At 39.2% G+C, this 25,202-nt stretch overlaps 1 pseudogene; it reads right to left on the minus strand.

Moving 5' to 3' along the window:
* Positions 1 to 23,625: 23,625 nt before the first annotated feature.
* LOC137751470 (mitochondrial intermembrane space import and assembly protein 40 pseudogene) lies at positions 23,626 to 24,028 on the minus strand (annotated as a pseudogene).
* Positions 24,029 to 25,202: the final 1,174 nt, after the last annotated feature.

Consider the following 25,202-nt stretch of genomic DNA (forward strand, 5'->3'; position numbering starts at 1 on the left):
GCGGAAGTGATTTGCAATAACCTAGTTAATCAACCATAAAAATCAAGGCTTCATCGTTTTTTTAGAGATAATCAGACACAGTAATTTTGAATAGTAAGACGTCTTGTGAGAAAACCATGTGTTTAGCTAGGGTATATGTTTGTTTAAAAGACAACTGAATGTAAAAATCTCAGCCAACAGCTTGCCTTGTACATAAATATCCAACAGGCTGATGTTTTCAGATACCATACGCCCGTATTTTTAAAAGACAGAGTGACTTCAGAGACCTTTCGTGACTTAAACTTGGCTTTAGTAATTAAAGAACCATTCTTTAAGTCAAAGACATTGACTTCCACTGACAAAAGTCAGAAATTCATTCATCACTTACGTGTTGTACGAAGCGGAATTTTTATGTAAACAAATCATCATTTTGAAACTAGAGCACAGGCAGGCAGGCTCATTCCTACCAGCATGACTCAGTCTGAGACTGTTATTTCTCTTAAGTAATCAGAATTTTTACCTGCTTTTTTTCTTTTAATACAGATTATCTGGAATCCTAAACTGAAATTTTATGAAGGACCTAGAACAGCAGTTTTTAGAGTCTGGAAGGAAACGAGGATGAAATTGAAGAGAGGAGCAGATCAAAAAGGTCAATCCCAAGAGAAATAATGAAGAAGCAAAAGTGAGCCCTTTGTCTCCCACTTTAGGCCCCTCTGTTTGTTTGGTTTTTTTTAATTTTTTAAAAAATTTATTTTATTTATTTTTTATACAGCAGGTTCTTATTCGTTATCTATTTTATACATATTGGTGTATACATGTCAATCCCAATCTCCCAATTCATCCCACCACCACCACCCCCACTTTCCCCCCTTGGTGTCCATATGTTTGTTCTCTGCATCTGTGTCTTTATTTCTGCCTTGCAAACCGGTTCATCTGTACCATTTTTCTAGATTCCGCATATATGCGTTAACATATGATATTTCTTTTTCTCTTTCTGACTTTACTCTGTAGGACAATCTCTAAGTCCATCCACATCTCTACAAATGACCCAATTTCATTCCTTTTTATGGCTGAGTAATATTCCATTGTATATATGTACCACATCTTCTTTATCCATTCATCTGTCAATGGACACTTAGGTTGCTTCCATGACATGGCTATTGTAAATAGTGCTGCAATGAACATTGGTGTTCATGTGTCTTTTTGAATTATGGTTTTCTCTGGGTATATGCCCAGTAGTGGGATCACATGGTAATTCTATTTTTAGTTTTTTTAAGGAACCTCCATACTGTTCTCCATAGTGGCTGTATCAATTTACATTCCCACCAACAGTGCATGAGGGCTCCCTTTTCTCCACACCCTCTCTAGCATTTGCTGTTTTTAAATACCTAATACTTTGAAGCTGCTCAGGGTTCCACAGTAGGTCTCAGCCAGACACATGTCCAGCAGAATAACCTACAGTGCTTACAAAATAAATACAAGTTCCTGAAACTTCAGGTTCCCAAAGTGTGTTCTAGGTACCCCTGGGGACCCCTGAGACACTGTAAGAGAGCTGCACAGGTCAAAACCACTTTCATAAGAATACTGCAATGCTATTTGCCTTTTCACTCTTATTTTCCCTTAAGTGTGCAATGGAGTTTGCCAGAGGCTACATAATGTGATAGTGTAACAGATTGAATGCATGTTAAAAATAGCTAGAATAACAACTTCATAGACATAAAGCATATAATTTCCCAGCAGGTGCTGATTTAAAAAAAAAAAAAAAAAAAGGTCAAAAAAATCTCAGTCCAAAAGAAGGCAGGGAATTTCCTGGTTGTCCAGGGGTTAGGACTACGTGCTCTCACTGTGAAGGGCTGGGGTTCAATCCCTGGTTGGGGAACTAAGATCCTGCAAGCCCTGCAGTGTGACCAAAACCAAACAATAACTGTAATTTTTTTTAAAAAAGGCAAATACAAGGTAGGGGGGCTGGACAGTAGAGAAGAAAAGAAACAGAAAAATATGTAATAATGGGAAATAAACATAAATGTATGAGAAATCACAATTCACAGAAGTAAATGGATTAAGCCATTGAGTTAAAGGACAAAAATTAATCTAGAAATTATCTCTTAAGTTACTACACGTTGTTTATAAGTAAGACTAAAACAGAGTTGGCAAACTACAGCCCACAGGTCATGCTCCATCCCATACCCCACCTATTTTTATATGGTCTTAGGCTAAGAAAGGTTTTTACAATTTTAAATGACTGGGAAAAAAAGAAGACGAATATGTGACAGTGACCACGCGTGGCTAAGATATTTAGTATCTGGCTCTTTACAGGAAAAGTTTGCCAACATTTGTTTTAAAACATAAAATCATTAGATTATTGTGAACCAACTTATGGTTACCGGGGGGAAGGTGGGGGGTAGGAATAGATTCGGAGTTTGGGAATGACATGTACACACTACTATATATAAAATAGATAACCAACAAGGACCTACTGTATAGCACACGGAACTCTGCTCAATATTCCGTAATAACCTAAATGGGAAAAGAATTTGAAGAAGAATAGATACATGTATGTGTATAAATAATAAGTAAATAAATGTTATGTCTTAAAAAAACCTAAATATCAATTAGGTCAAATCAGTAGATAATGTTATTCAAGTCTTTTGTGTCCTTACTAACTTTTTGTCAACTCATTCTATCAGTTGTTGAAAGTTTTGAAATCTACTCTAGTTGTGAATTTTTTATTTATCCTTTCAGTTTTACCAGTTTTGTTTGATGTTTTTTGAAAGCTCTCTTATTGGTGCATAAAAAAATTAACTAATTAATCAAAATATAAAATCATAAGATCCAGAGTGGAGACAGGATGGAGGCAGATTTCGTGGGGACAGGTTTTGAACATAGCCTGGGTTTTGCCCACTATCCAAACGTTAGCTGGATTGTGCACACGTTGGCACAATTATTAGCCTCCCTTGTAGGAAGGTGTGGCCAAGAGGATGTGAACTGCGGTGACTTATACAACTTCCAGGTCAAATCTTTATAAAGAATACATCTGCCTCTCAGTCTACTTTCTCTCCTTCCTGTAGAAGAGAGAAAAGGGTGCCAGGGGTGAAGTGAGCCATCTTTGATTATGTGTTTGAGGTTATTACTTGGAGGCTAGCAAAGCAATGAGATAGGAGCCTGAGTCCCCAGACAATTTATGGAAACAGAGGTGTTCGATAATCCCTATACTGCCCACCTCCAGCTCATTACAGGTCAGGTAGAAATAGACTTCTTTTTCATTTAAGTCATTGTTAGGTGGAGTTCTTTGTTACTGTAACAGCCTGTATCCCGACTGATACATCAAGTAAATGTCAACTAAAAGAAAGCCATGCACCTATAATAATATCAGACAAAATAGACTTTAGAACAAAAAGGGATCAGATGGGTCAAAAGGAAAAAAGGCTCATTTGGCTCAATTATAGATACAGTAATTTTAAACTTACATAGACTTCAATTCTACACTTGTAGATCTTCAGAGAACTACAAGAAATGAACAAATCCACCATCCTAGTGGAATATTTAATACTTCTCTCAGTAATCAAGAGATAAAGCAGAGAATAAAATTAGGAATAAAAGATTTAGAAAGAAAAGTTTGCTTTATCTAGTGGGTATATAGAGAAGATTGCACTCAACAACCGGAATATTGAAAAGAATGCACTTATGGAAGTAAAATTGGTTTTTCCACAGAGAGGAAGGAATTCAGATGAACTTCTACCAGACAGGGCAGAATCTGTATGTCTTGTAGACAAGACTTATTTTGTGTTGCTGTCAGTTACTGGCGTATTACAAAATAGTTCAAAGACAGCAATAGAATCAGATAAACCAGAAGGGTGTGTTACATGTAGTCAATACCTAGTGTTCCACGAAACCACACATTTTGCCTCACGGTCACCCTCTTTATAATCAAAAATACTATCACAGAAGAATTACTCATAATCACAGAGTAAGGCTGGTCTCATTAGCTTTGGTTTGATTATCTAGAGAGGCACAGACCATCTTTGAGTTTGGGCAAAATAAGCCCAAAGAATAAAAGGTACAGTGCATAAAGATAAGTGCAAAATGCCAAAAACTAAAAAGCAAAGGGTTCCTGTATCCTCTCCGGGGGATGCAGATCGCTGGAAGGGCCTGGTTCCCACCATTACAATAAACTCAGCAGAAGTCACTTCAAATTCATGACTGCTTTTGAACCCACTGGAGAACTGTGGTTGCAGGGCAGCAGCTGGTACAAAATCTAAGGAGAGATGACACAGGCAGGGAGAGGAGATGAAACACTCAGCTGGATGTGGCAGGTGTAACCAGACACCAGGTAAAGTGTCAGAATAGAATAGTTGAAAAATTGTTGAAAACCAAGTGTGGACCAGTCAGAGTGTGAATCCCCTAGGGGTTGCAAAAAATGAGTTTGCACCCACTTGAAGACTGATTCTCTGCAAACCCCATTGGCTGCTCAAAGAAAAGATCAGAAAGAGCCCTAAGAAGCAACCACTGTGGTGCAGAAGTGAGGGAAAAGAACGAAAGAGCAGGAGCAGCTAGAAAATACTGCTGCCCCCAGGGCATCTTTGGAAACAAGGCAGCTGGGGGAAAGGAACAGAGAGAACCCCTATGCATAGAGAAGAAACTGGATTACACTGATCTCACAACTACAGCCAGGGGAGGGGAAGGAGAAGTCCACATCCCCAAGACCCAGATAAATAATGCATGCCTAAAACGAAGCATTAATCAAAACAACAGTGACCAACGCCAACGTCAGCTCCAAGCTAAGAAGCTCGAAACAGTAAATAACTGCAGAACCCTGATGGGAGGGAACAGGAGAAGGAGAGCATTTAAGCCATCTTCCTTGAGGCACAGTGCCAAGGGAAGACCCAAACTCAGAATTCAGCAGATAGACCCCCGCCCCAAACAAAAAATACGCCTTGGAGCATATGGTATACTGTGGTACACTGATAGTTACCATGGCAAAGACAAAGCTCACACCCAGGCAATCTCATCCAGTTCCACAAAACAAACCTCAACAAATCTTTAAACATAGAAATCACACAAAATACGTTCTCAGACCTGAACGGAGTTAAACTGAAAACCAGTAACAGGATATGTGGAAAATCTCAAAATGGCTGGATATTAAAAACTTAGTTCTAAATAATCCATGGGTGGAAAAGGAAGTCTCAGGAAAGTTAAGAAATACTTTTAACTGAATTCAAAGGAAAATAAAACATATCAAAATTTGTGGCATGCAGATAAAGCAGTGCTTAGACAGAAATGTATAGCATTCAAATGCTTGTATTAGAAAAAATCACAAGGCAATAATCTAAGCTCTTACCTTAAGAAATTAGAAGAGCAAACTAAACTCAAAGCAAGTAGAAAAAAGGAAATAAAGACAAGTACACGAACTGATGAAATTAAACCCAAAAATCCGTAAAGAAAATCTATGAAACCGAAGTTAATACTTTGGAAACATCAAGAAAATTGATAAATCTCTAGCCATATTGACCAAGAAAAAAAAGATATATGATACAAATAACCAATATCATGAAAAGTGGATATCACTACAAGCCCCGGAAATATTAAAAGAAGAATATGGGCCTATTACAAAACTCAATGAACATAAATTTGAAATCTTAGATGAAATAGACCAATCCTTGAGAAACACAAATTACCAGAAGAGATAGATACCTCCAATAGTCCTGGATCTATGAAAGTAATTAAATTCCTGCTTTAAGAGCTTCCAAGAAAACTACAGTCCCAGATGATTTCACTGCTGAATTCTATCAAACATTTAAGAAAAAAAAAAATACCATCTGTACAATCTTAATGAGACAAATGAACTAGAATATACATGACAAATTTGGAAAAGAGGGAAATAGGATGGAAAACTCCTACCATGCATATTCAAGATACAATAATCAAGACAGTGTGGTATTGGTGAAATAATAGACACATACATCAATGAAATAGAACGAGAGCACAGAAATAAATCCTCACAAATGTAGTCGAATAGTTTTTTACAAAGTTGCAAAGGCAATTTGATAAAGAAAGAATAATCACTTCAACAAACTATAGAACATTTGAATATCTATATGCATTTTTAAAACCCCTCAACCCATACCTTATACTTGATACTAAACTTGATTCAAAAAGGATCATAGACCTCAATGTAAAATATAAAATTATAAAATTCCCAGAAAAAACTATAGGAGTAAATCCGTATGATTTGGGGCTATGTAAAGGGTTTTTAGATTGATGCCAAAAAAAAATTGATAAAGAAAAAAATTAATAAGTTGGGCTTCATTAAAATTAAAAACTTTTGTTTTGCAGAAGGTACCATTCAGGGAACGAAAACACAAACCACAGGCTGGGAGAAAATATTTGCAATCACAATTCTGACAAAGAGTTTATATCCAGAATACACAAAGAATTGTCAAAACTTAACAGTAAGAAAACAAATGTGGACCTAGAGACTGTCGTACAGAGTAAAGTAAGTCAGAAAGAGAAAAACAAATATCATATATTAATGCATATATGTGGAATCTGAAAAAATTGGTATAGACGATCTTATTTACAAAGCAGAAAGAGAGACAGACGTAGAGAACAAAGAGAACAAACATATGGATACCAAGGGGGAAAGCGGGGGGGAGGGGGGCGTGGGGGAGGGGGGGAGATGAATTGGGAGATTGGTATTTACATAGATCACTATTTTTTTTTTTTAAAGAAGATTTTTTATTTATTTATTTATTTATTTATTTATTTATTTATGGCTGTGTTGGGTCTTCATTTCTGTGCGAGAGCTTTCTCTAGCCGTGGCAAGCGGGGTCCACTCCTCATCGCGGTGCGTGGACCTCTCACCGTCGCGGCCTCTCTTGTTGCGGAGCACAGGCTCCAGACGCGCAGGCTCAGTAATTGTGGCTCACGGGCCCAGCCGCTCTGCGGCATGTGGGATCTTCCCAGACCAGGGCTCGAACCCGCGTCCCCTGCATTGGCAGGCAGACTCTCAACCACTGCGCCACCAGGGAAGCCCCATAGATCACTATTGATACTATGTATGAAATTGTATAACTAATGAGAACCTACTGTATAGCACAGGGAACTCTACTCAGTGCTCCATGGTGACCTAAATGAGAAGGAAATCCAAAGAAGAGGGGATATATGTATGCGTATAGCTGATTCACTTTGCTGTACAGTATTAACTAACACAATATTGTAAAGCAACTATACTCCAACAAAAAATAAATAAAATAAAGGCAAGTAGACAGCTGGAAAAAAAAAAAAAGAGAAAGAAGAAAACAAACGACCCAAAAGAGGAAAGGGGCGGGGGGATGATCTGAGCAAACACTTTATCGAAGAAAATGTATGGAGAGAAAATAAGCATATAAAAAGGTGCTAAGCTTCCTCTTTATCACTTCAAACATAAAATAGAGGATTAACCAAGATGGCGGAGTAGAAGGACGTGCTCTCACTCCCTCTTGCGAGAGCACCAGAATCACAACTGGCTGCTGGACAATCATTGACAGGAAGACCCTGGACTTCACCAAGCAGGATACCCCACGTCCAAGGACAGAGGAGAAGCCACAGTGAGACGGTAGGAGGGGCGCAATCAGAGTAAAATCAAATCCCATAACTGCTGGGTGGGTGGCTCACAGACTGGCGAACACTTATACCACGGAAGTCCACCCACTGGAGTGAAGGTTCTGAGCCCCACGTCAGGCTTCCCAACCTGGGGGTCCGGCTACGGGAGGAGGAATTCCTAGAGAATCAGACTTTGAAGCCTAGTGGGAATTGATTGCAGGACTTTGACAGGACTGGGGGAAACAGAGACCCCACTGTTGGAGGGCTCACACAAAGTAATGTGTGCATCGGGACCCAGGGGAAGGAACAGTGATCCTGGGGGAGACTGAACCAGACCTACCTGCTGGTGTTGGGGGGTCTCCTGCAGAGGCGAGTGGTGGCTCTGTTTCACCGTGGGGATAAGGACACTGGCAGCAGAGGTTCTGGGAAGTTCTCCTTGGCGTGAGCCCTCCCAGAGTCTGCCAATAACCCCACCAAAGAGCACGGGTAGGCTCCAGTGTTGGGTTGCCTCAGGCAAAACAACCAACAGGGAGGGAACCCAGCCCCACCCATCAACAGTCAAGTGGATTAAGGTTTTACTGAGCTCTGACCGCCACAGCAACAGGGAGGGAACCCAGCCCCACCCATCAACAGTCAAGTGGATTAAGGTTTTACTGAGCTCTGACTGCCACAGCAACAGTCAGCTCTACCCACCACCAGAGCCTCCCATCAAGCCTCTTAGATAGCCTCAACCACCAGAGGGCAGACAACAGAAGCAAGAAAAACTACAATCCTGCAGCCTGTGGACCAAAAACCACAGTTACAGAAAGATAGAGAAGATGAAAAGGCAGAGGGCTATGTACCAGATGAAGGAACAAGAAAAAAGCCCAGAAAAACAACTAAATGAAGTGGAGATAGGCAACCTTCCAGAAAAAGAATTCAGAATAATGATAGTGAAGATGATCCAGGACCTCGGAATAAGAATGGAGGCAAAGATTGAGAAGATGCAAGAAATGATTAACAAAGACCTAGAAGACTTAAAGAACAAACAAAAAGAGATGACCAATACAATAACTGAAATGAAAACTACACTAGAAGGAATCAATAGCAGAATAACTGAGGCAGAAGAACGGATAAGTGACCTGGAAGACAGAATGGTGGAATTCACTGCTGCGGAACAGACTAAAGAAAAAAGAATGAAAAGAAATGAAGACAGCCTAAGAGACCTCTGGGACAACATTAAACGCAACAACATTCGCATTATAGGGGTCCCAGAAGGAGAAGAGAGAGAGAAAGGACCAGAGAAAATATTTGAAGAGATTATAGTCAAAAACTTCCCTAACATGGGAAAGGAAATAGCCACCCAAGTTCAGGAAGCGCAGAGAGTCCCATACAGAATAAACCCAAGGAGAAACACGCCGAGACACATAGTAATCAAAGTGGCAAAAATTAAAGACAAAGAAAAATTATTGAAAGCAGCAAGGGAAAAACGACAAATAACATACAAGGGAATTCCCATAAGGTTAACAGCTGATTTCTCAGCAGAAACTCTGCAAGCCAGAAGGGAGTGGCATGATATACTTAAAGTGATGGAAGGGAAGAACCTACAACCAAGATTACTCTACCCGGCAAGGATCTCATTTAGATTTGATGGAGAAATCAAAAGCTTTACAGACAAGCAAAAGCTAAGAGAATTCAGCACCACCAAACCAGCTCTACAACAAATGCTAAAGGAACTTCTCTAAGTGGGAAACACAAGAGAAGAAAAGGACCTACAAAAACAAACCCAAAACAATTAAGAAAATGGTCATAGGAACATACATATCGATAATTACCTTAAACGTGAATGGATTAAATGCCCCAACCAAAAGACATAGACTGGCTGAATGGATACAAAAACAAGACCCATATATATGCTGTCTACAAGAGACCCACTTTAGACCTAGGGACACATACAGACTGAAAGTGAGGGGATGGAAAAAGATATTCCATGCAAATGGAAATCAAAAGAAAGCTGGAGTAGCTATACTCATATCAGATAAAATAGACTTTAAAATAAAGAATGTTACAAGAGACAAGGAAGGACACTACATAATGATCCAGGGATCAATCCAAGAAGAAGATATAACAATTATAAATATATATGCACCCAACATAGGAGCACCTCAATACATAAGGCAACTGCTAACAGCTATAAAAGAGGAAATCGACAGTAACACAATCATAGTGGGGGACTTTAACACTTCACTTACACCAATGGACAGATCATCCAAAATGAAAATAAATAAGGAAACAGAAGCTTTAAATGACACAATAGACCAGATAGATTTAATTGATATATATAGGACATTCCATCCAAAAACAGCAGATTACACGTTCTTCTCAAGTGCGCATGGAACATTCTCCAGGATAGATCACATCTTGGGTCACAAATCAAGCCTCAGTAAATTTAAGAAAATTGAAATCATATCAAGCATCTTTTCTGACCACAACGCTATGAGATTAGAAATGAATTACAGGGAAAAAAAACGTAAAAAAGACAAACACATGGAGGCTAAACAATACGTTACTAAATAACCAAGAGATCACTGAAGAAATCAAAGAGGAAATAAAAAAATACCTAGAGACAAAGGACAATGAAAACACGACGACCCAAAACCTATGGGATGCAGCAAAAGCGGTTCTAAGAGGGAAGTTTATAGCTATACAAGCCTACCTAAAGAAACAAGAAAAATCTCAAGTAAACAATCTAACCTTACACCTAAAGAAACTAGAGAAAGAAGAACAAACAAAACCCAAAGTTAGCAGAAGGAAAGAAATCATAAAGATCAGAGCAGAAATAAATGAAATAGAAACAAAGAAAACAATAGCAAAGATCAATAAAACTAAAAGTTGGTTCTTTGAGAAGATAAACAAAATTGATAAGCCATTAGCCAGACTCATCAAGAAAAAGAGGGAGAGGACTCAAATCAATAAAATCAGAAATGAAAAAGGAGAAGTTACAACAGACACCACAGAAATACAAAGCATCCTAAGAGACTACTACAAGCAACTTTATGCCAATAAAATGGACAACCTGGAAGAAATGGACAAATTCTTAGAAAGGTATAACCTTCCAAGACTGAATCAGGAAGAAATAGAAAATATGAACAGACCAATCACAAGTAATGAAATTGAAACTGTGATTAAAAATCTTCCAACAAACAAAAGTCCAGGACCAGATGGCTTCACAGGTGAATTCTATCAAACATTTAGAGAAGAGCTAACACCCATCCTTCTCAAACTCTTCCAAAGAATTGCAGAGGAAGGAACACTCCCAAACTCATTCTATGAGGCCACCATCACCCTGATACCAAAACCAGACAAAGACACTACAAAAAAAGAAAATTACAGACCAATATCACTGATGAATATAGATGCAAAAATCCTCAACAAAATACTAGCAAACAGAATCCAACAACACATTAAAAGGATCATACACCACGATCAAGTGGGATTTATCCCAGGGATGCAAGGATTCTTCAATATACGCAAATCAATCAATGTGATACACCATATTAACAAATTGAAGAATAAAAACCATATGATCATCTCAATAGATGCAGAAAAAGCTTTTGACAAAATTCAACACCCATTTCTGATAAAAACTCTCCAGAAAGTGGGCATAGAGGGAACCTACCTCAACATAATAAAGGCCATATATGACAAACCCACAGCAAACATCATTCTCAATGGTGAAAAACTGAAAGCATTTCCTCTAAGATCAGGAACGAGACAAGGATGTCCACTCTCACCACTATTATTCAACATAGTTCTGGAAGTCCTAGCCACGGCAATCAGAGAAGAAAAAGAAATAAAAGGAATACAAATTGGAAAAGAAGAAGTAAAACTGTCACTGTTTGCAGATGACATGATACTATACATAGAGAATCCTAAAACTGCCACCAGAAAACTGCTAGAGCTAATTAATGAATATGGTAAAGTTGCAGGATACAAAATTAATGCACAGAAATCTCTTGCATTCCTATACACTAATGATGAAAAATCTGAACGAGAAATTATGGAAACACTCCCATTTACCATTGCAACAAAAAGAATAAAATACCTAGGAATAAACCTACCTAGGGAGACAAAAGACCTGTATGCAGAAAACTGTAAGACACTGATGAAAGAAATTAAAGATGATACCAACAGATGGAGAGATATACCATGTTCTTGGCTTGGAAGAATCAACATTGTGAAAATGAGTATACTACCCAAAGCAATCTACAGGTTCAATGCAATCCCTATCAAATTACCAATGGCATTTTTTACGGAGCTAGAACAAATCATCTTAAAATTTGTATGGAGACACAAAAGACCCCGAATAGCCAAAGCAGTCTTGAGGCAAAAAAATGGAGCTGGAGGAATCAGACTCCCTGACTTCAGACTCTACTACGAAGCTACAGTAATCAAGACAATATGGTACTGGCACAAAAACAGAAACATAGATCAATGGAACAAGATAGAAAGCCCAGAGATTAACCCACGCACCTATGGTCAACTAATCTATGACAAAGGAGGCAAAGATATACAATGGAGAAACGACAGTCTCTTCAATAAGTGGTGCTGGGAAAACTGGACAGCTACATGTAAAAGAATGAAATTAGAATACTCCCTAACACCATACACAAAAATAAACTCAAAATGGATTAGAGACCTAAATATAAGACTGGACACTATAAAACTCTTAGAGGAAAACATAGGAAGAACACTCTTTGACATAAATCACAGCAAGATCTTTTTTGATCCACCTCCTAGAGTAATGGAAATAAAAACAAAAATAAACAAGTGGGACCTAATGAAACTTCAAAGCTTTTGCACAGCAAAGGAAACCATAAACAAGACGAAAAGACAACCCTCAGAATGGGAGAAAATATTTGCAAATGAATCAACGGACAAAGGATTAATCTCCAAAATATAAAAACAGCTCATTCAGCTCAATATCAAAGAAACAAACACCCCAATCCAAAAATGGGCAGAAGACCTAAATAGACATTTCTCCAAAGAAGACATACAGACGGCCACGAAGCACATGAAAAGATGCTCAACATCACTAATTATTAGAGAAATGCAAATCAAAACTACAATGAGGTATCACCTCACTCCTGTTAGAATGGGCATCATCAGAAAATCTACAAACAACAAATGCTGGAGAGGGTGTGGAGAAAAGGGAACCCTCTTGCACTGTTGGTGGGAATGTAAATTGATACAGCCACTATGGAGAACAATATGGAGGTTCCTTAAAAAACTAAAAATAGAATTACCATATGACCCAGCAATCCCACTACTGGGCATATACCCAGAGAAAACCGTAATTCAAAAAGACACATGCACCCGAATGTTCATTGCAGCACTATTTACAATAGCCAGGTCATGGAAGCAACCTAAATGCCCATCAGCAGACGAATGGATAAAGAAGTTGTGGTACATATATACAATGGAATATTACTCAGCCATAAAAAGGAACGAAACTGAGTCATTTGTTGAGACGTGGATGGATCTAGAGACAGTCATACAGAGTGAAGTAAGTCAGAAAGAGAAAAACAAATATCGTATATTAATGCATGTATGTGGAACCTAGAAAAATGGTACAGATGAGCCAGTTTGCAGGGCAGAAGTTGAGACACAGATGTAGAGAATGGACATATGGACACCAAGGGGGGAAGACTGCGGTGAGGTGGGGATGGTGGTGTGCTGAATTGGGCGATTGGGATTGACATGTATACACTGATGTGTATAAAATTGATGCCTAATAAGAACCTGCAGTATAAAAAAACAAACAAAACAACTAATACTAAACTTTTATTGGGTTATTTGTATGGAAATATGTATGGAAATATGTTAATATAAATGTTTCAGACATTACATGAAATTTCTAAAAATCTTATATGTTCTGGTATAATGTTATATGTAATAATCCTAGTTATTACTTTAAAATGTATATCTCAGAAATAACTAATTTTCTTGTCAACTGCATTATGAACTTTCATCAAATCTTTAACTGTGGTCATTTTTAAGTCTTTTGTCATTTACAGACAGTTCTGGGTGTACTCTGATGATTTTGCAAATATGTTCCTATAAAAGGGTTTCATCTTCAAAAAATTCATGGAAAAGACTCTGACAAGTACAGGTTTCTGGTAACTGACTGTACTGCTGAACTGAATGAATAAGCATTTTCAGAACTCTAATGAAAAACTGATGCACTCATAAAAGTGCTAACAAAAGATCCAGATAAAAAAAAAAAATTAATTACGTGGGACTGAGTGAACTGATGAGGATGAGTATAATTTTCGTGACTTTCTGTCTGAATTAAAAAAAAAAAAAATCCCACAAGGACTCAGAGGCAAAGAATATACAAATCAATTTTCACTGCAAAGTAAAGGAGCTGTTACAGTGGAGGATTACTGGACTGAATGTCAATATTATGACATAGTATGAGTGTGTTTCATGTTTGGTAATTGCAATCATTGTTGCTTTTGTTGTGGTCATCCATGTACAATGCTTGGTGTCAGTCTATTTCTCTCTTGTAAAAATAAAATACAGTGTGTGTGTGTGAAAAAAAAATAAAAATAAAAATAAAAAGGTGCTAAAATCACTAATTGTTAGGAAAATGCTAATTAAAACAAAAAGAAGGTACCGCTACATGCGTAAAGATCCAAAAAAGAATTTTTTTTAACATCTTTATTGGAGTATAATTGCTTTACAATATTGTGTTAGTTTCTGCTGTATAGCAAAGTGAGTCAGCTATATTCATACATATATCCCCATATCCCCTCCCTCTTGCATCTCCCTCCCACCCTCCCCATCCCACCCCTCTAGGTGGTCACAAAGCACCGAGCTGATCTCCCTGTGCTATGCAGCTGCTTCCCAGTAGCTATCTATTTTACCTTTGGTAGTGTACATATGTCCATGCCACTCTCTCACTTCGTCCCAGCTTACCCTTCCCCCTCCCCGTGTCCTCAAGTCCATTCTCTACGTCTGTGTCTTTATTCCTGTCCTGCCCCTAAGTTCATCAGAACCATTTTTTCGTGTTTTTTTTAAGATTCCATATATATGTGTTAGCATACCGTATTTGTTTTTCTCTTTCTGACTTACTTCACTCTGTATGACAGACTCTAGGTCCATCCACCTCGCTACAAATAACTCCATTTTGTTTCTTTTTATGGCTGAGTAATAATCCATTGTATATATGTGCCACATCTCTTTTATCCATTCATCTGTCAATGGACACCTCCGTGGTTGCTTGGAAGGTTGGAAGGTTGCTTCCATGTCCTGGCTATTGTAAATAGTGCTGCAATGAACATTGTGGTACATGTCTCTTTTTGAATTATGGTTTTCTCAGGGTATATGCCCAGTAGTGGGATTGCTGGGTCATATGGTAGTTCTATCAAAAAAATTTTTAATGGCAATACCAAGTGTTCACACGGATGTAGAGCAGTTGGAACTCTCATCCACTGCTGGCGGCAATGTATGGTGGCAGTACAACCATTTTAGAAATCAGTATGATAGTTTCTTATTAAGTTAAACATGTACTTACCATATGACCCACACGAAAACCTATACATGAATATTTATAGCAGCTTTATTAACAGTAGGCAGAAATTGGAAAAAAGTAAATATCATTCAACTGGGGACTAGATAAACAAACTGAGGACCATCCATACAGTGGAATACTGTGCAGCTATAAAAAGGGATGGCCAAAAGATTTATGCAATAACATGCATGAATCTGAAACTCATTTTGCTAAATGAAAGAACTCAGACCCAAAAAGGCTACATGCTGTATGATTCCATTTATATGACATTCTGCAAAAAGGAAAACTATAGGCAGAAAATAAGTCAATGATCCTAGAAGGGTTGGGCAGAAGAGTTTTCTATAAGGAAGTAGCACAGGGCAATTTGGGGCAAGGATAAAATTGTTTGATATAGAACTGTAATGGTGGGTACATGATTCTATACATTTGCGAACCCTACAGACACATACAGCACAAAAATAAACAATTATTATTGCAGGTTAATAGAAAATTCAACAAGGATGTGAATAAAGAGGAAATACAGACTGTGACAAATGGCTCTAAAAATATTACAAATAAATCACACAACCACACTAATGAGGACAGGGAAGAAAGGAGCTAACCTGAAAAGGGGCACTTTGTCTGAATAGTGTACACAAATGGAATTGTACACAAGCGTTGTAGTCGAATTGGTAAATTTTGTTCTCAAAAAGAATGCGTTAAGAATTCTGAAACTTCTTTATTTGCATACTAAGTTTGAACAAATAAGTAAATACAGTGTAGATAAGGAGAACCAGATTTGTTATTGTTAGAGAAAGAAGACACAAATAAGGAAAGGGGAAAGGCTAGAATGAACCCTGTGGTACCAGATTGGAGATATCGATATGGAGTCATAGTTTATTACCTTCACACACACACACACACACACACACACACACACACACACAAACACACGCAGGTAAGTCGATTCTCCAATCAAAGAAACCAGGGATTCTTGGAGAAATGGTTGATTCCAGGGATGAGGCTAGAAAAATACAAGGAGCATCTTATGGTTACAGAAAGTAAGAAAGAACTGAAAAAGAAAGAAAGAGAAAATGGCAGGGAGAAAGAAGAGAAGGAAGGAAGGAGGGAAGGAAGGAAAGAATGGAGGGAGGCAGGGAGGAGGGAAGGAAAGGAGGAAGGAGGGAAGGAAAGAAGGAAAAAAAGAAGGAAAAGAAAGAAAAGATGGGGACTTTGCAAAAGTCATAGGAACCAACCTGAAAGAGCTCCCGATGGCCAACATTAGAACAACTTAAGCAACAAATCAATAACAATAATTTCATATTATGGGACAAAGATAAAATAGATATCCATGAGTTCATATTGATAGAAATAAATATTTTTGGTCTATAATCCAAAAGTATTGTTACTTATTTCTTACTCGAGTTGTTCTGTTTTTGCATCCTTCTCAGTGTTCCACAGCTACTAAGTGGCAAACACAGGGTTGAAGCCAGATTTTTCTAACACTCAAGCGCATGATAATTCTCCTGTAACCACATACCAGCTAATAAGATACTTCGTTTCACAGTTTACGATCAAGCGATTTTTATTTGTTTTACTAGCTCCAAAGCTGGCTTCACATGCTTTATTTCTCCATGATGAGTCTTTACCTTTAAAACTGAAGAGTGAGCCCCATCCTCCCATAAAACTCTCTCCTCACAAAGGGAATTTTCATCTTTCTTATCTTGATGGACTCATCCTAAGTGTGTGAGTAAGAAGAAAGGTTTTCTACAATCTGTATAAAACCAGCCCTGATCCGTGCGATTATGCATGAGTCTGGGCAACAATTCTTTCTTTTCAAAGTGGCACTGTACCTTGAATTCATCTGGCATAGCAAGGCATCCTAGTCTGAGCCTTACTGATGAATTATGTCTCCACTGGGTTTTTTTCTAAATAATGTTGAATTAGATTTAATCTGAGAACTTCTCCAGTCGGCTTATTTCCTTATAGCAAGGATTGAACTGGATCTCTCTTCTGACTCCCTTGGTTCTTTTCAGATGAGAATAGCCCATCTAATGAGATCTACATCATTCCTGGATTTGAACAAAACCTTCAAAGCCCATGTGACTTAGCACAGTAATAAATACCTCAAATGTAGGTAAAAGAAGCCAAGGTAGAAAGAGCTGCCAGCACTAAAGCAAAGAGGGAAGGAGTAGGCAGACATTCTTTGTGGTTAATTGCAAATTAAGTCTGTCTGACAAGAAAAGAAACCCTTCCTGATATATATATTTCCCCCTTAGGATCTTAACACGGAGTTATGCAAAATCTCTTGATAGTGATTGTCAGTGAATATTGCCATTGCCTTGATACATATTATTTGAAAATTGGTGTTATGGAAGTAATATTCCAGAGTAAGTTTTTATTTGGATGTTTACTCATCACCCCAAACTAATCATGTTCTAAACTGAACTTACTAGTTCCCTTCTCCCATTTTGCCTCTGGCCATTTCTCTTCCTTGGGTTACCTCGCCCTGGCAACGGCCTTACCATTCTCATGTTGAACTTGGAGTCATCTCCAGTTTTACATCTTCTTTAAGAGGAAGTACAGTGCTGAGCAACTGGGCTTTGAAGTCGGATCAACCTGGGTTCCTACCCTGACTCCACCTCCTGTTGATTACATGCCACTGACCAAGTTATTTTAACCAATTTCCCCTTTGGTTCACTCCTTGGTAATATCAGGAGCATAAAAGTCAGCCTTGCAGCACTATTGTGAGGGTTAAATGAGATAAAGTAAATAGAACATCAGGGCCTGATGCATATTAAGAGTCCAAAGTATTATATTTAGGTTCTCATTCTTAAAGATAGAAAAGAGAGGCTCTTGAAAACAATGTCTGCTTTTTTAACCAAGCCATGCGGTTAGTAAGCCAATTTGAAATTGCACCAGTAAGCTGCCACAGAACAATGGAACCTAACAGAGGAAGGACTCGACAGAAACACTCAGTAACAAGAAAACAGCTTGGTTTATACCCACTACCTTCTGGTCAACCAGGCTGAGAGGAGAAATGATTACATGACCCAGAGCAGAATTTCTCAAAGTAGGACGTTTGGGGGCAACTGGCTGGTTGTGAAGGACCAACCAGTGGGCAGCGAAAGGCTCTCAGGGAAATGCAATGTCCACACCCACAGTGTTTTTAATTTCACATTTCACTGCAGGCTCTGTATTAGTAACCTACTACGAGAGTTGTTAAAGATTAATATTATTCATTGTTCATATTCATAAATATTCATGCATAAAGTGAGCGCATCCATTTGTTTATGAGTTGTAAAGTTCATACCATGCACGCTCATAGAGTTCAAATGCCTACAATTCTCAAGAAAGTTCCAATCTCCGTTTTTTTGCCAGATACTTATGTAAAGGATATTTCTTTTATATAATACCTCCCACATACAAGTGTTAATAAGTAGTAATTATTACTGTTATTTAATTCCCCGTAACCATTCACTTGCCAAGTCCTAGATATTCTTCCTCCAAAAAGTTTCTCTCTCTCCACTTCTACCATAACCACCTTAACCCCGGCTGGCATCATCTCACAGTTTGATACTTTCCTACTAACTTTAGGCTCCCTGCCCCTTCTGCTATTCCACCCTACAGCTAAATCAAACTCCCTGAAATACCACTTGATAGTAGCATTCACTTTCTTAAGATATCTAAATCTAAACACATTGATGTGTCTGATTCTTAAGACCACCCTCCGTAATCTGCCCTTCCTATCCAGCTATCCTTAATTCCCACAGTTTGTTGATAAAAATTCTCCCTTCCCAGCAAGCCAAGCTCTTCACAGATTCACAAGGTCTATTGGGAATCCGGGAGTGGGGAGTAGGCGGAGCTTTAATTGTAGATAGGTGGAGATCTTCCCTCCACCTCTCCCAACCTCACCAGTCAAGATACACACTATCTGCCTCCTCTTCCAAACGTTCTTTCCAAAGCACTCTAGCCCACTCTCATTTCCCATCAACCAACCCTCAAAGCACTTAAATACTGTGCCACCCAATTCAACACTGTATAAATAATAAATTAATTATGCATTGTCTCACAAAGTTCTTGAACCACTCCGTATAAACTTCCCATAAATCATCATTTCCTTTCCAATAGATAATTTCCCCAAGGATGGAAAGTATGCTTTATTCGGCTCCTGCATTTTAAAATAGTGAGCATGTAATATAATGAGTTATCACATAGTATACAGTAATTACTATTAGCAAATTACGAGGCATTTTAGCTGAATTATTTAATTTAATATAACAGCAATCCTGTATGGTAGATATTTATTATAAAGATAAATATTCTGAGATTTGAAAACAAAGTTATTTGCCCAAGGTCACAGAGCTACTAAACAGCAAAACCACGAGTTAATTCCGGGAATAACTGATGCCTGAGTCTTGACTGTGGCAAGTACTGAACGCAAAGTTGACTGGGGATTGGTCTTTAATACCCGCTTGTCCTACTGTATACAACTTCAATAACTTCCCCACCACTGAACGGGGCAGAGCAGAGTCTCAAATCTCAATGAATACTTGTTGGTTGATTGACTATAGGCAAAAGTCGTGTAATCAGCCTAATAAGCTTTTAGTATTTCAGTGATTAAGAGAGCACATGACTACATTTTCCAACACCACTGAGAATTTTTTCAGCTTATTTTCAAAAACTTGGAGTTCTACTACACATTTTCCACTTGGGGAAATGCACAAAGACTACCCAGATGAGAACAAAAGGAAGCTATTTATTCAGAGCTTGTAATAGCAATGGGAGTCAGCCACTATCACTTGTGTTTGGCAGGCAGCAGGGAGGTGGGAAAGCTTTATGTTGTAAAAAGGCAAGGCTTCAGGAATGCCCTGATTGGAAGTTGTTGGCCTGAGGGACGTGCAGTTGAGCTAACCAGAGAGGCTATCTCATGTGATTGGTTTGGGGAGCATATGTACCTTTCTGTGTTTGGCCCTGAGTTGAAATGGAGGTGGGATTGACAAAACTAGGAAAGCTGGCCGTCACTGACCAAGTTCTGACCTTTCTGGGCCACTTGCTGCAGAGACTGTGGGTCAGAGATCCATTGTCCTGGCCATTGTCCGTTGGTTAATTCACTCTCTCACGTTTAACTCTGAGCCACGTTTTATCCTAATTTATATTTTGTAGGTATTTGGAGTCCTGCTTCTATTTGTTATTATAGAAATCCAACTGGATTTCTTTCCAAAGACTTAAGTTTATTGGGTTAATAAATTGCTTTCTTGGGAAATGCAATTTTCTATAGAGGCTCCTCATTTCTTAAAAAATAAGCTTTTCTCCCAAAAAAAAGTATGAAGAAGCAATTAAATCAGAAGATGACTACAAGTGTCACTTTTCCTACATAAAACACTCAGGGAAATTCTAGTGCTAACAAAGAATGTTATTTCAGCAACCATAGGTTATAAATAAGGACATTGGCCTGGTTTCAATATAGATTATAGTGAACCCTCTCCCATAACCACACTCAGCACTATTTTAACTCTCTGAAGGTTTTGACATTTGTAAAGTTGTTGGGGGTTTTTTCTCCCACTTTTACAAGGTTCTGCCTAGCTTATTTCTGAAAGTACCTAAAATACAGAAGGCAAAAATCCTACAAGATAATACACGTATTGGGGCAAGGGTTATATGGGAAATCTTTGTGCCTTCCTCTCAATTTTGCTGTAAGAGCAAAACTGCTCTAAAAAAAAAAGTTAAGTCAAAAAAAAAAAAAAAACCTATTAGGTATCATATTTTTTCATGATAGCAACTCTGTAACTAACTCATTTGAATTTTTGTCAACTAGTTTTGTCAAATCCAGGTGTTGAAGGACTTTGTTCTCTGAAACACTTATCTTTTTTGATGCTCATTTCACTGAATCACAAGCCAATTTCTCCTCCTTACTGTAAATTAAATGTACTCCAATTCTCTCTCTCTTTCTTTTTTTTTTTTTTTTTTTTTTTTTGGCCACGCTGAGTCTTCGTTGCGGGCTTCTCTCTGTTTGCCACGCATGGGTTTAGTTTTCCCGTAGCGTGTGGGATCTTAGTTCCCCGACCAGGGATCGAACCCACGTCCCCTCCGTTGGAAGGTGGATTCTTAACCACTGGACCACCAGGGAAGTCCCTCCAATTCTCTTTATGCAGCTCATACTGGGTTGGAAATTACAACTGGTTTTATTCAAAGCTTTAGTCCTGGGTCCAAGAGAATACAATACTTCATTATTTAGAATTGTGCCGTTACCTGTTACCTGAAAATTAGGGACAAGTCAGCATATGCTCATCCAAAAAAAAAAGAAAGCAGTTTGCTCAGGAAAAAGGTAAACTAAGAATCTTTTTAAAAATTAGGATTCTTAAACACAAAAAAAGAAAAAAAAATTAGGATTCTTAAAATTTAGAATTAATTAGCAGGCAACACTTTGTGCTACTGAGTAAACCAAAGGACATGGAAGCTGACCTGGTTTTCAAGAAGTTCTGATCTAGTCAAACGTCACAGTTCTAAGTAAACACTCCAAAACCACCAGCCCAGGTAGAGTGGAAAGGGAAATGCAAAGTACTTGAATGGGATCATACGCATGTGGGCCAGGAGGGGGGACATTAGTGAATAAAGCTTCCTGGAAGAGGCCAATTCTTAGCCAATTCTTGAACTGGCAGAAGCATTTATGATAATAAATATATACTGTAGAGTATTTTAAGTATATTCTACACACCCTAGGTGGGCAAGATAAGTCACCTACCCACTGCTACTTAACTTGACGTCAACTTTCAAGCTGTACTTCCTGCCACTCCAAACTATGATCTAAATGGGGTCTTAAAAGGGAAACTAGTTCGAAATTCAGCATTGCATTAGCCCAGCTGCCGGTTCGAATATTATGCCTTAGGAAATAATTCAGCATATTCTCTTCTACAAGTGCTTCTAAAACAATTTTTCTTTCTCTCTTCTGCTGCCATAAAAATGAAAATAAGAAATTCCTATATGCCTGGTGTTAGAAAGATAATAGTAAATTAAGCAACATGAACACACACACACACAATACACATCTTAATTCTTGCGATAGTATTTGCATTGTAGCCCAGTTGAATGCATGAGTGGTACGGTTCAGGTGTAGTTTTGAAATTCTAGCTCAGTGTGCGTTTTCTAGTTATGACTATCAGCTAAGTCATCTGTATTGGAGGTCAGCCCTGGGAGAGAAGGAAAAAGCTTTGTTTCTGGCCCCCAGGCCACTCTTTCCAGGGAAGGAGAAATGCTTTCTTATTTCAATCCCACAACCATCATCTCTTTATGTGTCCGCCTTCCTCACACTAGACTGTGAACCTTTCCAGGGCAGGGGCTGAATTCCCCACAGGGAGATCAAGGAGAGACTGCATCAGGGGGCTGGATGCCTGCACAGTGTATCTGCCCGCCTGCATCACTTTCTTTCCTTGGCAAAGTCAAACCTTTAAAGCATTTACAATTCGGCTTCGCGGCAGCCATAGTGGAATTCCTTCTATCAATAGTTTAACCATGGCTTTAGTTGCTTCACCTCTGCAACCAGCAAAACAGCCCTAACTCTCTCCCCTTGTGTGTGTCTGTGTGGTTACTGAACATGATGCACTTAGTGTGTGATCTTCAAATTTCAATGTCTGACATCTCTAGTTTACCAGCATTTGGGAAATAAATGCCCTTGACAGATGCATTTGAGCTGGGTTTTGGTGATGAACTAGACCAGAATGAGTGTGCCTCTGGGGTAGGACGTGTGGTCCCATCTGGTTTTTTCGTTTGTTTTAAATCATGTTTTCCTTTTAATTGACATGGTTTCCTCTCTTGGGTGCTACTTTGGTAATGATTAGGTCCCCACCTCTCAAGAACATTGCATCTGAACAGGCTGAGACAGAGCCAGTGTGAGCACAGACCCCAAAGCAGGGCTTTTGGAATAGCAAGAACAGAAAAAACCAGCCTTTCTCTTCACTTACAAAGGGGGTCACTCAGAGGGTCCAAAGCTCTGTTTTCCAAATGTAGAAAACCTGGAGCTCAATGCAAACTGGAAACCAAAATATATGAGAAATGAAGCAGAGTGCCTCATCAAATACTCAAGGTCTGATCATCCCGCCTCTTCTACAAGGAATGGCCCCCCTCCAGCCTTTCTAAAGGAAGATGTTTTGTTTCTGTTTCACTTTCCAACTGGGTATGAAATCTACTAAAAGGGATACAATGAATCAGAATAAATCAGCTCACTCACAAGACACTCCCAGGTAATGATTTTTGGTTGCTGAGATTATTCAGCACATTATTTCAAAGTGGCAAAATTCAGGACAATCTGAGAAGAGAATTCAAAAGTGGCAGCTACATTCGCTGACAGGTTATGTGAGACACACATACATACAACCCATTTTTCAGTGTATATGTCAAGGGGCCAAGACCCCTGATCAGCTCAATAAGTTACTTTGTACATTACAGTGCACAGAACAACAGAGGGAGAGACACTTTCTTGGAGAGGTTCATCCTCTCTGAAGGAGGCTGGAGCCCAGCGCCCAGGGCCCTCATTAGCTGGACCTCTCTTCTTTGGTCGTGGCGGCCTCAGAGACAGCCGTTTCCTCTAATCGATCCGCTGGCTTCTCCTCCTCCTGGGGATAGAGGTCCGGGTACTTCTGCATGCACTCCTGCATGGCCCGGAATGGTCTACACAGTCCGACCCCTTGACATCCTCTGTGCTGCAATGGAAGCAGGAGAAGGCCGCCTTGAACTGTTCCCCACGTGGGCCGCTGGCCATCCCCCCAGGCATGGATGGTTCCAGTTGATGTCGTCTCGGTTGGGCAGGATCAGTCCGTGCTCCTCGTACGGATCACTGGGGTCGTCGGCCACCAGCTCCGCGTTGCATGGAGTTTCACGGTCTTCTCTGGTCACCAGTGTGATTCTATCCTTCCCTTCCTGCCGGCAGCAGGCCATGGTGCAGCCCGGCGCTCCGACCTCGCGGCGATTGCGGCGGCGGCCTCACGCCGTCGGTCCCACCTGTTCAAGGCTGATGTTGAATAACTGATCATGAGTGACCAGATTCAAGTCATGCCCTGGTAACAAGACTGTTTGGAACAGCAAATACCACTTAAAAAAAAATATTACAGATAAATGGTATCTCTTTGAATGCCTGGTCTAGTACTTAGAGGCCGGTTTACAATTTTTCAATTAAAGTGATTCCTTCTTGGTTGCATTAGTGGCAAGAAAAAACGGACGCTTTATTTATTTATTTATGGCTGTGTTGGGTCTTCGTTGCTGCACGCGGGCTATCTCTAGTTGCTGCGAGCGGGGGCTACTCTTCGTTGCGGACCACAGGCTTCTCATTGCAGTGGCTTCTCTTGTTGCAGAGCACGGGCTCTAGGCGCGCGGACTTCAGTAGTTGTGGCTCGCGGGCTCAGTAGTTGTGGCTCGCGGGCTCTAGAACGCAGGCTCAGTAGTTGTGGTGCACAGGCTTAGTTGCTCCGTGGCATGTGGGATCTTCCCAGACCAGGGCTCGAACCCATGTCCCCTGCATTGGCAGGCGGATTCCTAACCATTGCACCACAAGGGACGTCCCCCAAAAAAGGGACACTTTAGAAAGAACAGCAAATCATCCGGGTAAAGATATTTTAAGTATAAACAATGATTTCAGGAGCAAGGGTAAATATGTAATCACTTTCTCCTTAACTTCAATGTCAAACTACTAATGATCATGAAGTACAGTTAAAGAATGCAGAAAACGGAAGGTTAGAAGAAAAGAAATAGCTTTTGTACTTTTTCAGGTTTACCAGCCAGTTTTTTTCCTTCCCAACACTATAGCCGTATTATTTAATATAGAGAATGAAAACCCATATGTATTAAGACATGCTTGTTATTCACACAGCAACCCAGATTTGGAGAGAAAGATTAATAAAAACTAATTATGGCACAGAAATAGAATGAGAATTAGAACTCCAGTTTCTCTCGGTGTTCAATTATATTTTTATCAGCCTTAGAAACTAAAAGGGAAAAATCCAAAACCAATAAAACCAGTAATTCATGGAAATGTCTTTTAAAGATGCAGCAATGAATTTAAACTTTCTGCACACAATTTTAACGGTAGTGCTGTTTTCCCCCAACATTTCCTAAA

The sequence above is a fragment of the Eschrichtius robustus genome, chromosome 17 (genome assembly GCF_028021215.1).
Source record: "Eschrichtius robustus isolate mEscRob2 chromosome 17, mEscRob2.pri, whole genome shotgun sequence".
Classification (NCBI taxonomy): domain Eukaryota; kingdom Metazoa; phylum Chordata; class Mammalia; order Artiodactyla; family Eschrichtiidae; genus Eschrichtius; species Eschrichtius robustus.